The 15,421-nt window shown below is 41.9% G+C and overlaps 1 pseudogene; it reads right to left on the bottom strand.

Moving 5' to 3' along the window:
• Nucleotides 1-15,421, bottom strand: part of LOC114601360 (uncharacterized) — a 69,243-nt pseudogene that overhangs the window by 13,577 nt on the left and 40,245 nt on the right.

Genomic DNA, 15,421 nt, shown 5'->3' with positions numbered 1-15,421 from the left:
ACAAAATGTGTTAGGAATAAAACCATTCATTCATTTCATTGCAAAGCAACATTTTAAGTTATTTCCTCTCCCTGTTTTAAGTTCCCTTACCTTCTCACATCATATTTTGTCCTCAGATGAGCTACCCTAATCATAAATGCACCGTTTGATCTGGAATTGGGGCTCTCAAGAGGTCAGGCTCTTTGGTGAATATCAACTCTTGGACATCTTTAATTTTATCTAAAATCTAATGATAAAAAGGAGGTTTATCAAAAATAATGCACCCACTTTGTTAACGTTTTAACCCTAGACCCAGAGATAATTTATTTAGCTTCTTAAGACACTTGGGAAGTGTCCCTGTTCAAGATGTGTTCAGTCATTCTCCAGGTGCTAGGCAGTGATTTGAAGTTATCTCTCTTAAACCAAAAGCAATTTTTAACATCAAACTGAACTCATTTTGGGGTTCATGAAAACAGACTGAGATAAGGAACTTTTTTAGGCTCTAAAAATAAAGTTCTTTGGGAGGGGAGAGATCCCGGATTTACCATCCCTAAGAAACACATTCTTGATACATAATTCTTATGTGCAACTTCCAGTTTAGTTGTATCTACTTGACAGAATGCAGAATGCATCTTCACCTTTGCCTGAATCCCAGAATTTCAATAAGATCTTTCCTTATATTTTAAATATATAGAGTATATTCTGAGGAAGCAGAAACTGATTGTGCTATTTCTGAACCTCAGCTTCACTGAGGGCACAAAACTAAGAGAACTAAGTATTGGTGTGGTCTTATGGAGCTGCCAATTGTTAACAGACTGGAAAATGGAATAGCATTTCCATAATTAATTGTGTGCTACTTTCTGATTACATGAAGAAACTGATGCCTTTTCCCAAGTGGGAAACTGTGATGGCAAATAAATCCATTCAGATGACTAAATTTGCCACTTTTAAAGACATTGTTTTTGCTGAGCTGCACAGCCCGTTCTCAGCATTTTCCAAGTCTGTTTCATCTGCGTAGCTGAAAAGCTGCAGGAAAAAATACTATGCTTTTTGAAAGAACCTTCAATAGCATTCTTAGGATTAAGATGAATGAATTTAACCAGGAGAGGGAAGTCCCAATGGCCAGAAGCTTAAACATGCACTGAAAAGAAGTTATAATTCTAATTGGTGTGGTTCAGTTTTGTTCACTTAAAAATGCACTTATGTTTCTGGGGCACCAAAACCAGACCATAATATTTTCTATACTTCAACAAAAAAAGTTAAGCATATAGACATGCTGTTCAAGGGCATTCAAGTGGCCTGGTGTACAATGGTGTCCTTATATTCCATAACCCTTTTTTAATTATTAGTGCTGCAGGCTTGAATTCTGGGGTGGGAAACCCCTTTTCAGCCTGAGGGATGCATCCCTTTCTGGGGGCCACACATCTGTAGTCAACAGGGCCAGAGGTCAATGTGAGTGGAGTAAATGTGAATTTCACACTTGCACAGTAGTCTCGTGTCTACACACACTCACAGTTTACTCTAGCTTTAATTCAGGCAAGCAAGAGGCATTATCGGAGTTCAGACAAAAACACTCAAGGAGTATGTGCATCAAGGCCCATGTGGCAGGAGGAACATCCAACAGTCAGAGAAAGAAGCCTGGAGGGACACATACAGACCACCCCTAGGCCTGAAGCTTCCCAGCCCTGCTTAAATAGATGGAGTAATCCAGTGGTGGGAAACCTTCTTGGTCTGGCAAGCCATGTCCTCATCTGTTTCCATCCCTGTGTGCCCAGCGGAGAAGCATATTCCTGTGCTGCCCAGGGCGGACGTGCTCCTGAGGGGGTGGAGCATGGGGGGCGCTCCCGAGGGGGGCGGGGGGCAGAGGATGCCCTTCCATGTGCCACAGTTCAGGGTAGGAGAGGGGTGGGGAAGCTGCTGCTCACTGTGCTCCTGCTCTCCGCAGCCGGGTCAGATATGACCCGGCAATGGAGCTGCTGCAGCCAGGTGTGCTTCGCCACAGCTGAGGTGGGCTGCTCTCTGCTGCCGGGTCAGAAGAGCTGCTGCCACCAGGCGCCAGGTGTGCTGCCCACTCGCCTGCCATTTTGTCACCCCCCCACACAGTCATGACACCCGGGCTGGACCACACACACCACACACCCCTTCCTACACTTCTGTGTGTGCCCACTTTGATAGGCTGACATCACCTGACAGCATTGCAAGGAGCTCTGCCAGCCCTGCGCTCAGGGCTTATCCTGAGTCTAGGGCTGGCAAAGCTGCATCCTGCAGGGATTGGCTGCATGACTGAATTCACCACAGTGAACTCGTCATGCAGCTGGTGCAGCCCCCTGACATTTGGGTTTTCCAGGTATGTGTACGAGCATTTGTATTTATTTTTTATTTATCTGCAATTGCCGTTTGCTCTGATTCAGCAGTAAAACATGGGTTTTCACAGGGAAAGCACTGGGCGAAAAACAACAACCGCTATTTGGACCTGTGCCCAGAAATGTGGCATAAAAGGAAGTGTGGACGAGCCCATAGTTACATCAAATTAAGTACTAATTAAAGGTAAAGGACCCTTGACCATTAGGTCCAGTCGTGGCCGACACTGGAGTTGCAGTTATTGGCCGAGGGAGCCGGCATACAGCTTCCAGGTCATGTGGCCAGCATGACTAAGCTGCTTCTGGCGAACCAGAGCAGCGCACGCAAACGCCATTTACCTTCCCACCGGAGCAATACCTATTTATCTACTTGCACTTTAACTTGCTTTCGAACAGCTAGGTTGGCAGGAGCTGGGACTGATCAACGGGAGCTCACCCCATCACGGGGATTCGAACCGCCAACCTTCTGATCGGCAAGTCCTAGGCTCTGTGGTTTAACCCACAGCGCCACCCACATCTGGCTTAATTATTTTTAATCCACATCACAGCATTCCAATTATTAAACCAAATTCACCTTACCTGGTCATTAGGCATATCCCTTCTGTGTTTCTTAGATACATTTTTTTCTTTTTGTTCCTGTTCCTTCTCTTCTACATTCATCTTTTGGGTTCCTTCATCTGAACCATGTTGCTGCTGATGAGAGGAAAAGTCATCTTCATTTTCATGTTCCTGCTGCTTCTCTGTGGTTGGGTGTTGTGTGTCTTCCTCTCTCATACTACAAGATTGAAGTTTTAGCATATTTGTTAGTTCTCCATGTTGGCTGTCATCATGCAATTTCTTCTCCATCACCATCACCTCTAATTTTTCTTTTTGCTCTCTTTGTAGCAGGTCTTCGGCCTTTAGCTGCTCTGTGTTGCTTTGGTCCCACTTATGCTGCTGTTGCAAGCTCTCATTCCCCAGTGATTGATTCATGTTCTTCCATAGAGACTTTGAATCCAACAGATTTGTCTCTTCCCGATCTTGTTGCTCCTGGTCCTCTTCCATTATCATCCCATTCTTGCACTGCGTTTGCTGCCGGTATTGTTTTTCATGAGGTGCATCCTTGTACCTGTTATTGCGTTGCCAATGGGCATCCTCACAAGGAATTTCTCCTTCATGACCATTCCGCTGTACACATGGGTGGGGCATCTCTCTTCCTGCAATCTGCTGTTGCAATTTTACAGACACACATGATACCTCTCCAATTTTGTTCCACTCTTGTTGCACCTCAACTGTTACTGATGGCATATTTTGTCCTTGTTGTACCTGTACGGCCATCTCGGGAACCTCTCCTCTCCTCTTCCATTCCGTTGCTGCTGAACAGTCACTGTCACATACTGTGCTTTATCTCTTTCCCCCTGTTGTTTTTGTTGACATGAACCATTACAGATGGCATCTTCTTTTCCTCAGTCTGAGTTTGCACGGCTACATCGAAAGTAGGCCTTGCTTTGGCCTATTGTATATTTCCCACCCTTGACTATTGACCTTCACCTGGAAGCTTTGAAGACTTCCCATTCCCATAATTTTCTTCAGACGGTAACAGCTGCTGTTGAGCCATCATCTTTAGTCTACAAAACCAATACTGTTTCTTCCAAAATGGGTTCCTCCTCCAGAATATTGTACTTCTTTTTTCTAGGTCTGAAATCTGCTTTGTAGAAGAGATTGAGAAATGGACAGATGCTAACACGAAATTCCAAAACCGTGAATAAGAGGTAAATAATAATTACACTTGATTGTAACACTGTAACACATCCTGAGAAAGGTCTAAGCTAAAAAAAAAAAAAAGTGGCATGAGGACAGTAGGACCATATTGGTTCACATTATTTCTGGTTGAACACAGGTTGTCCAAGTCTCACAAGCATTTGGGGATGCTGAAAACTGAGTGATAAGAACAAGGAACAGTTTACAGACAAGGCAAAACAGCTGCTTAAAGGCAAAACCAATATGGAATGATTAGCACCAGAATATATGTATTTGACAGGCATGAATTGCTCTGTGTTATACTGTAAATGCATACAATATATAAGACTTCAGGAAACAGTCTCTGTGATGAAAATCATAGGATGACACTAGAAAGCTCACAGTGGAGAAAGAAAAATATGCAATTTAGCATGATACTTACTTTCAAATATTTCTCTAATGTCAGCATCAAGGAAGGGATGTTCTGTCAAATTCACTTTCTTCTCAGTCCTCAAGCTATATTTTGTATAATTACAACACATGCAGCACAAAATATTAGTAAAACCAGCAAATCAAATAAACTAGTGAGACCACGAGACTTGCTATGTAACTAAACATGCTGTATGTGCTGCATTGCTCCAGACACATTTAGTCTAATCTCTTGTACACTATCTTGGTGACATCTTGGTTGGCATAATAAAGGGATTGATGCAGTGCTTTTTTTCTCTAAAAAAAGTTTAGGGGTTCTCTCATTTTGACTCAAGAAAATCACCATTTTATAGTTCAAATCAGGAAAAATAAATACAGTAAATGGACAAAAATACAAAGATTCACAAAATGCTTAGGGGTATATGTACCCCTGTATACCCCCAGAAAAAAAGCACTGGATAGATGTATGTGGATTTTTTAATATTATTATTTTGCATATGGGGCCAGCACAGCTACCTTTTCAGAGAGAGAGAGAAAGAGGCGGTTTTTCAGCACACAAGAGATGAAAATGGAAACTTCTTGAGATTCCAAACGACAGGGCAAGGGACACAGAGATATGGAACTTTTGATGTAGGAAATATATCCTGCCTCTTGCCACCTACTAGCAAGGAGATTGCAAAGTTTCCAAGAAATGAGAGATTTGATTGCTTAGCGTGCTTAAGGCAAAGCTGCATGGCATGCCAGAGAATTTTAAAGGTAACTTCTAAGGTGAGATGGATGTCTTAGGCTTTGGGGGAATCACTGCCTTGTCTTAGTATTCTAAATTGTGCCACCTAGAATGAGTCATAGGATAATTACATAACTAGAGCAGAGAAACCCCTTCTAAGCTGCTAAACCTGGAACTATTTATGTGTCTGGAGGCTTCATTCCCCTCCTACCACTCCAGGAGGCACATTTAATGGCTTTGAATTTAATAGGAGTCTGGTAGGTACACAAAATGCATAATAGACTTCTCCAAATACTGTAATTTTGAGAGTTGCATTTTCCATTGCCAAGAGTCGAGATGTGGGGTCAGAGAACCAGCTGTTAATGGATTTTCTTTTTCAAAAATTGCACGTTTCCAGTATTGAATTGAATAGTCTCATGTAAATCAGCACAGTAGGTCACAAAACATATTCCATTTTGTTTCCAATTAAAGCTAAATCCAAGGGTATGTCAGCAAATCTGAAGACAGAATTTAATGGAGTAGAGCTTTTAATTTGGGTTGCTTTATTACCCCTGAGAATGGCAAGGAGTCAGCCAGTATACACTTGAGTAATGTGCAACTGGTGATCTTGAGGACAATCCTCGCCAGGCAGCTATAATTTCTTGTGTTATTGCTAGCATTTCAGCGACTGAGTGTGTGTGGCAGGGGGAGGTATAGGAAGGCTGGTGAAGGAAAACTGACAAAACTGGCAAAGGACTGGAATAAAGGGGTTCTGTTTAGTATGTGCAGTTGAGTGTCCCTCCAGATTGGTGTTTTATTCGGGCATATTCTGCAACATGTCGTTGAACAGTTATAGCACATTTGTGATGGCTTTCTTTCGCATTATATCTTGTTCTGCAATGCTACCACATTATTGCTGCTTGGAGGGGATGCAGCACCACTGAAGCAAGACAAAAACAAAAAAACAAGCCCAGAACATGAAGGTCACATGATTTTGTCAGGAAGTTATGGGAGATGGAGTGATTGGAAAAGATGCAGTATGGCCGCTTCAAAACCTTTGCACAAATAGCATTGCGAGTTGGATCACTTATGACCACCCCAGTACCATCATGAGCACAAATCATTGCCAATGCTCAAGAAAAGGGACACTGGGAGTTAAACTGTCTGATAAAAGCATGAATTAGATGTATTACTCACATGTATTACAGTTTTCTGCATGCAGGTGTGTGTTCACAGTTTAGGACTCGTGCATTCTGTATCATTCTCCAATTTCATGCGTTTGTGCAACCTCTTCTATACATTTCGAGGTACAACAAAAGGCAGGGATTTTTTCAATATTTGGGGTCAATGTTCTGGACACCCAGTCCAAATATCCTCCCGTCTTTGGAGGGAGACATTATTCCCATTCATGAATATATGAAAGCACAGGAAACATGGACCCATCTATTCCCCACCTTCTGTTCCTACCATCCTCTGGTAACACCTGTTGAAACTTTTCTATTCATATCCATGCTTAAAAAAACAAAGTTCTACTAGTGAATCTCACCTTGTTCCTTTTCTACTTTTAGTACAAACACAGGATGATTTTTCATGTTATATTCAGAGTATATCATTAAAATCAATGGATTCCAGTTACTTAAGCCTATTTCTTTCTATGGGTCTACTCTCAGCATGACTATAAGGGGTATCCAGTGTTAGTCACTGAATATCAGGCAAAGTTTACTGTTACTTAGTTATTAACTAATATTAAGCACTGCTCATCAGACTGAAAGATCTTGTTAAGCTTTGTCATGATATAAATTTTTAATATCTCATAATTGTTATTTAAGCAATTCATTGCATTTTTATATATATAAAAAAGTAGTGGCTATGTGTGGTCACAGCAGTTGCCAAGATCATGCATATATTGATGGATAAAAATAGTTTTTTCCCATAAGCCAGGGCTCTTACCTATTCAATAAAGCTAGAATTACAGAAACTCCACAATGTCTTAATTTAAGTCAGCCAGCATTTTAAGTGCACCACAGAACAAAATGATTGTGCAGTTTCTGGTTAATATGCTTTAAGAAATAAAAACAGCAGCTACACTAAAACATCTCCATAGGAGCTAATCGCTGAATGACTTTGCCCCGCATTTAAAGAAGTTTTCACACTTTGCTAAGACCTGTGTTTAAACAGATTAATCTAACACACACACACACACCTGCAACTCAAGAAAGCACTCAGACCTAAGCCAGACATCTATGTGTTTTTGTATGTGTAGCAATAGTGCCATAATTGTCACCAACATCATAGTTTTAAAACCAAGGCTAGGCCCCCAATTTCCCCTTCCTTCTCACATTGCAACACCACATACATTTAAATGGCCATCCTATCTCCCAGGTGATGATTATGTAGAAGCAACAGATAAAGCAACATGATAAAGAAGAAAAAAGCTGTTACCACTGGATTTATATCTGCACTTGTTAAGATCTGGTTGTGCAGATCTTTAAGCATATTGCTGCTGAAACTTCAAGCTCTCTGTGCACACAGGTAGGGAGCTTCTTCTGCTTACTGATTTACAGTGTGTCAGTTCAGAAGCTGTAGGTAGAGCAATTAAAAACAAGACAAAAAACCAGCCTTCTAGCTTTTGCCATCCATAAACTATAGGAGGCTGAAGTTGCATGTCTCTGATCTTTTCCTCCACCAGCCGCTACCAGCAATGGTGGACCTTGGCATATACAATTTCAATGGTGCTTTGTGCAACGCCAAAATCCACCACTGCCCTCACCTTTTGCCTTCCATTGGACACAATAGTGGCAGCACCTTCTGTGATGCCCCAAAAGCTCCATGCCCTGTGATACTGAGCTGGTCACGTTTCCCTTTACCATCAGTGTTAAGCATCTGACACTGCAATCCTGTCTATGCCTATCCTATTGAGTTGAGTGTGGCTTACTCCCAAGTAAGTGGGCTTAGGACTGCAGCCTCAATGTGCTATAATGTATTGTATTAAGCTGCAGACACAAAGTCAATGAAAAGATGCAAAGTTGCCATTCTTCCCAGTCTTCTGCCTTCGCTAAGCTTCCCCATTGTTGCCAGCGCAAACACACACACTATTAGTCAGTTATACACTCACTCTGCAGAAGAAGGGGGTGCTTAAAGAAACCAAAATGGGGAAGCATCTGTTGAAAGAAAGCTCAGGGGCCATAGCCAGCCAAAATAACATATTCACAGTACAAAGATTTATCGATTGCTGCCATTCCGTTCCAGTGCCTTCACCATTGTTTCACAAAATTAATTTAGACCAGTGCTTAAGTTTCGCTCCAAACTATGTCACCTTTTAGCATAAATCTCATCAGTTAGAAATGTCATTATGGCTTACACCTTTCATTTATTGCATAATAAAAAGTACATTAAATATTCATTTTAGGAAGAATGAACATATTTCCAAATAAAATATTAACTTCCACTAGTCTGAATGTGACTGGCAGCCTAGAACATATAGACAAGACACAAAGGGCCCAAGACACCAACATTTTGGATCCCGCTATCAAACAAGATCCAAAGAATGCTGAAAATAGCAAGGTTTAAACATAGAATTTCTAATAACTGCATATTTTCCTACAGGTATATTATTAACAAGATTTGTAGCAGTACTGCAAAAAGCCTGACTCCTTAGCCCTAGTGTGTATGTAAAGTGCTCAGGATATTTGAAGGGCTGCCCACTTTTATGTCATCCTGCTCATCTTGTTGAGAACTGGCAAAGAGGTCCTGGTCCTTTCTTACTGCTAACTCAAGTACAGACAAGTGTGGGCAACAGCATGTCACTTCCCTTTCAGAATTTAAATACCTCCCCCCCGCCACTCTTTATGCTTATTTTCTAATACTGAGACAAAAAATTTTTGCTCAAACTTTCCAGGTCAGCTGTATTCAAAGTTTCCATCAGCTAGGAAAATGGCTGGCACTCTCTCCTGAAGTAAAATGATAGCCAATGAATACAATTGAAAAAGGAGCTCGGGTGTGTTCTACCCAGGGAAATATGCCAGAACACAGCATAGCTGGAGAGATTTCTTGTTACACTGGGACCCCAGTTTGAAGCAGATTTATCACAATAAGTCATCAGTTCCCTAAATATATTGCTGCTATGTAGTCCACCAGGCACCACGTGGCTGCACTATACCCAAGTCATAAGTGACTCAGCTCCATTGAAATCAATTGGATTTAAGTTGCAATCCTATACCCCATTAAACACAGTGGGCTTTATTTCTGACAAGACAAACTCAGGATTGCAGTGTTCCTTCTCTGCACAATTGCTCTGCAAGGCAACCTTTTTTGTCTATATATTATACAGCATACCTATCAATCTCTTCATTTTAATGGAGCTGAACCTTATCCAGAAACACAAAACCGTACATATTTAAAATAAGATGAACTATAATATACACTAGGATTTGTACTTTATATTAGCCTTTGGACTCCCCCCCCCCCTTAATGGAACTGTTTAGGGTTGTTGTTGGTCGTACTTAAACATAACAGTTGCTTCAATCACAATCAATGGGGGAAAGAATGGCAGCGGAGATGAAATAAGCACTGCACATCCTGACAAATCAAAGCAAATGGCTTCTTAATCCAAATTCCACATTTCTGCAGGCAACAAACCGGGCTAGAAAAGCTACCTCCAAAATCAAATGCCCTTCATCCAAGATGCTCAGGGCAACACACATGGTCCCTCCTCTTTATTGTAAGAACCTACAAAGAGCCCCACTGAATGAGACAAAAGGCCAATCTGTGCAGCATTACACTCTCACAGGGGCCAACCAGAGAATGCCCACAACAGAACACAAGTTCCATAGCACTCTTCCACTAGTGATCTGCAGCAGCTGACATTCAGAGGCATACATCTTCTGACAGTGTATCATAGCATAAAGTGAAGCGGAACCCTAAAGAGACAGAGGTATTGTGTGTTCTGAGTTCTCAAGTCCAGTGGGTAGGAGACAGCCTGTTCTCTACAGGGTTGCACTCCCCTGGAAGGAACAGGTCTCTAGCTTGAGGACGTCCTGGATTCAGTACTGTCACTGAGATGGCCTTAGTGCCTTGAAGAGACTATTTCCAGCTATAGCTAGTTCACCAACAACCACTGTACTCTGCACTATGACAACCTCTAGATTGAGCTATTGCAATGCCCCATAGGCGCCGACTCCATGGGGCCTGAGGGGGCCCGAGCCCCCTCAAAAATTCGTTTGGGGGGGCTCCACCCCCCCAATAATTTAAGAAAATTATTAGTTATATTATGCTTTGTAAAATCACAAAATTATGTTGGTATTTTTTATTTTCCTTGTTTGACGATAGTTACCTTTTAAAATACATTCAGTAGTAATGAGTTAAAACAAAGCCACTCCTGATCTAGAGAGGGGGTGGGGTTGCGGGCTCTCGACCCATCAACAATCTTGCGGGGCTGGCGTCAGCCCCGCGAGAAGCGGGGATTCCCCCTAGCTCATTAATATTCACCGCCTACAGCGGCAGCCAATCAGCTGCCGCAAAGGGCGGGCCCTCACAGGTTCACTTAAGGTCGGGGCAGCCCGGGGCTCGCCCCTTTCGTTCCCCCAGCAGCAGCGGTTTGGAGGTCTTGGGCCCCCCCCAATATTTTTTATAAGTCGGTATGGGCCCCCCCAATATTTTTTATAAGTCGGTATGGGCCCCCCCAATATTTTTTATAAGTCGGCGCCCCTGCAATGCCCTCTACATGTGGTTTCCCTTGAAGATGATTCAGAAACTTCAACTAGTCCACAGAGGCCAAATAACTGGCTTGGGTTCCTTTTAGAGCTAGTATATAACTCCTGTTTTAAAACAGCTGCACTGGTTACCTGTTTGTTTCTGAGCCCAATTCAAGGTGCTCACATTGGCATTTTAAAGCATTGAATGATTTAGGCCCCAAGTCCCACCTACTCCCTTGGATGTTAAGATGGGCAGAGGGGGCTCTCTTGGTAGTTCTTCCACCCTCAAAAGTCCAGGGGGTGGGCAGATTTACATGTCTGTTTATAATTGTGGCATTTGCCCTCCTAGGTGACATGCTGGGTCATAAGGAAAGGGTTAAATGAGTGTGAAGTGATTGGCAAATGGGAACCCAAGGGGAGGAGTTAGAATTAGAGTTAGTGTTGTGCAGAAGTCAGTCCAGTGTTAGAGAAGAGAGAGCAAGGATATGTCTGTGGGTTGGGATAGTTTGATGTGAGAGAGTGACAGAATCTGTTAGGAGGAGTCAGATAGACAGCTGGTATAATCAGTAGTAGGTAATAGGAAGGTGTAGGCCGGTAAGAACCTAAGATTAAGAAACTGACAAGAAAAAATATCTGAAAGCATAAACTTGCTAAGGCTTATAAAATAAACTCTTATTTGGTTTAATGTTAACAACTGTCTGGACTCCGTGTGTACCAGAGAGAAACGGGTTGGTGGCAGCGGGGAAGCAATCACAGTGGTGGCACAGGGATCAATAGACCGTCAAATGTCCAGGGACCCTGTGTGATCGCCACAATAATCTCACTGGTTTTATCTGGGGGGTTTTACAACTGTATTTTATATTGATGTACCCCACCCTGGAACCTCATGGGGAAGGGCTCATAAGAAATTTTGTAAGTAAATAAATCACAGCCTTGGTAGCCTTACCCTCCATGGATTTGTCTAATCCCCTTTCAAAGCAGTCCAAGTGAGTGATGATCTCTACACCTTGTGACAGCAAATTGCATAGTTTACCACAGAAGTTGAACTACGTGAAGAAGTACTTCCTTTTGTCCATCCCAATCTAAGCAAATATATATAAAATACATTATCAAAAGACACATTTCCCATAAATACATGTCAAACCCAGACAAATATCTTGTGCCTATCCCCTCTCCAACCACATCAATGTGCATATGGCCATCACTGATGTGCTTCTATTGAAAACAAACTTCCATTCAGGAAACTGCGTGCAGTTCACACTCAGTGCCCCTGGACCTCCAAGAAAATAAGAGGGTTGTAAAGAATGTAGTCCTATTAGCTATGTTAGCGTGGTTGCAACTGTGAAATGTGTGGCAAGGAACACCTGTTTCCATCTGTTTGCTAAATGCATTGCAGTGTTAAAACTAAAGCTAATTGTTTGGTACAGTCATATAGGTCCAGAGACTCACAGAAGCAACTAATGACACACAATGTTTGCACGTACATCGCCTGACTATTATTGATGGGACTACAAACTGCTTGTATGAATATGTGCATCTAAAAGGCAAGTGGGAGGCCTCCACAAGGCTGGCGGCTGACGTTTCAGTGAGTGTTTGCAACCCGCTCTTCTGAGATGTGGCTCCTATTTTTGTAGAACAGCTTGCTTCACATACAAACATGATCTTCTTTTGCAAAAATAATGTTTTCAAGTTTTGATAGACTTGGAATATCTCAAGCAATGCTTAACAAGGCTACGTTTCTACAGCAGACCACAGCAGAAATTGTTGATTGCTATGAAGCCAGCCAATATAGTAAAGACAGGGATAATTGAGCACTGACAGTTACTGAGGCAAATAGCAAAAAAGAGCCATTTATAGCTATGCTGTCTACCAATTATGCAATAACACATGTCACCGTTCAAAACAAGAAGCTCTTTTCTGTCACCTTTTCTTTCCCGTCCTCCCTGACAATAATGTATATTAAGGAGATTGGAAGGCTCAACGTTGCTATCAACAACCCAGCATGGATTTAGATCTCTCCTGCAAATGATATCCATTGATTTCTTATGAAACTGTAGCAAGAGTGCTACCAATTTATGGGCCCAGGATAATCACACTGTCTCAAAAGAGACTTGGGCAATACCCTGCTGCTCCACCTGCAAAACGGAGAGGCAAAAGCAACGCATCAGCAGATTTCAATAAAAAGCCGGAGAGACTTCCACAGCAGAAACATCCATCAAACAGTGTTGAATGCTTCACACACACAGTGGGATTTCGAGGCACAGAAAACTGCTCTAGAAATATAAACCTAGCAAATTAAGGAGCTTGATGAGTCTTCTGTGGCCTTTGTCATGTACTGAGTAGTGCAACAAAATGTTTCGGCATCTCAGAATCCCTGCAATCAATCCAAGTGAAAGACATCAGAAAGACGGCATGAATCCTGAATCCTGAATCTGATGCCTGTTCTATACAGAGCATCAGAATAAGGTGATAACATGGGACTGGAAGTGAGGCAACACATTTTTTAATGCTCCATGAAAACAGAAAACCAGAACAGCATGCAAAGTGCAAGGCTTTCTTTCTGATATGCTAGGTTTCTATTTTTGGAGAATTTTTCCTCACAAAAAAGCATTCAAAAGGTGGCATCTCTCGCCAGTAGTCCAAAGTGATACCTCCTGCTTGCATAAATCCAGCCTAAGAAACACTGTCAAGATTTGGCAGATTGCATCCAAAAAACCTACATCCCCCAATCTATTCTGGGGTTTTCCCCAACCCATGAGAGTAAATGGGGAGGGGGGCAGCTCTGCTGCACAAAAAGAAGTCGTTGCACATATGAGATGACTTCATTGCATTTAACCCAGGCTTGCCAATTTGGCCTCTGTAACTGAGCTATTCACAACTACTTGATATGGAGACATTAACAGGTGGTGACATTTACATCTATGTATGTGGATAAATACTTCACCTGGGCTCCATCAGACAACCTGTTTATTGAACATTCACCCTGATTTGCTTGCACAGTGCTTACATGGAGGTTAGAGGGTATCTGTCATTCCTTGAACATACTGTACCTCTAATTTGTTTACAGGGAGGGTATACAACAATCAGCATACATTCTGCTTTCTTGTGTTATACGCCTTGCCATTAATCAATTGATTACCCCACACTTTTCAATGCATTTTTAGAGTGAATTTGCTGCACCAGAGTGATAAAACACTTTAATCCACTTTAATTGTGGAAACCTTGATTTCCAGTACGTGGCCAATTCTTTCCTGCAAAATACTGAGAGTCTAGAGAAGATGCTGCTTAGTTGTCAATGCTACTGGAAGGGCAGAATAACAAACAAAGTGCACTTCTGAGCTATCATTTTCAGAGCCACATAAAGAGATGGTCCATTGTGTCCCCAAGCAGCAATTTCAGGAAGTCCCTTTAAGCATGACAACCTGTTTTGCCTCCAATTAACAAGATATTTTCAGCCCCGAGCAAGTCTAGAAATAATTCCCAATTCAGTTCTTCCTGGGGTAAGTCAGCACTCAGAGAAGTCCTTAGCCTGGTTATGTTCTGCTAGTCTCAAAAGTAAATTGTAGGAAACAACTTGAAAATGGATCTGAAGAATAATGAAATAGTGAAGATGCTGGAGGATAGACATGGAGCCTATAGGTTGGCATTGGGGAGCAGGGAATGAATGAAGGATAGTGGGTTTTATAAAGTCCTAGAACAAGAAACACCAAGGCTGCCACCCTACCTAAAGTCCTGGACTCTCACTTAGAAATTCTAATCCCAAAAGTGCAGCAAATTTGCTCAGCAGGAAGGAAATGCACTCTGCAGATGCTCAGGGACCCTCTTGCTTATTACAGTATTACTGAATAATTGGGATTAATAACAAGCTCTGGATTTGATCTTGACTCTAAAAAGAGAGAGAGAAGAATCTATAAGGGTATTATAGCCCTACCCTAACCTACAATTAGCTTGAGATGCCTCTTGAAGAAGTTTAAAGCTTCCCAACTACCCACCCTAATGGGAAATCATTTTGTTTACTAACAGAATTCCATAATTCAATCTTGCCAGTGGTTAATCAGGATAGGACCAACTTGAGTTCAATGGTTTCCCCACCTATATTTACAAGTATGTCTGATGGAGGTCTGCAGTTCTGTGCACAATAGATGCTTCTTTACTTTACAGACTCCTTAAAAACAAGTATATATTCAAGTAGGTTAAACGTTCTCTTAATTACCCACCTGATGATAGCAGTGCTAGGATTCCACAGCTGAAAATTGTAACAATGGCATTACCCATATGGGTCAGATTCCCTAGACAGACATCTTAAAGATATACAGTGGATAATTAAACTTTATTAGCCTAAGATTATGCTTTAGAACAAAGTTTTTAATATCCAAGCCAAACTCCACACCAACTAAACAGTTCCATCTCAAAAGGGGAGAGTGAATTCATCAATCAACTAATGGAAAACAGTTCTGTGTGCTGGTTGGGTGGGTGGGGGTGTAACAACAGCACTCTCACCCATAGCTGGTTGCAAGTTTCCCCTAAAAGGACAA

This window comes from Podarcis muralis, chromosome 8, assembly GCF_964188315.1.
Source record: "Podarcis muralis chromosome 8, rPodMur119.hap1.1, whole genome shotgun sequence".
In the NCBI taxonomy this organism is placed as follows: domain Eukaryota; kingdom Metazoa; phylum Chordata; class Lepidosauria; order Squamata; family Lacertidae; genus Podarcis; species Podarcis muralis.
Note: the sequence above shows the minus strand (reverse complement) of the source record. Positions and strands in the feature narration are given on the sequence as shown.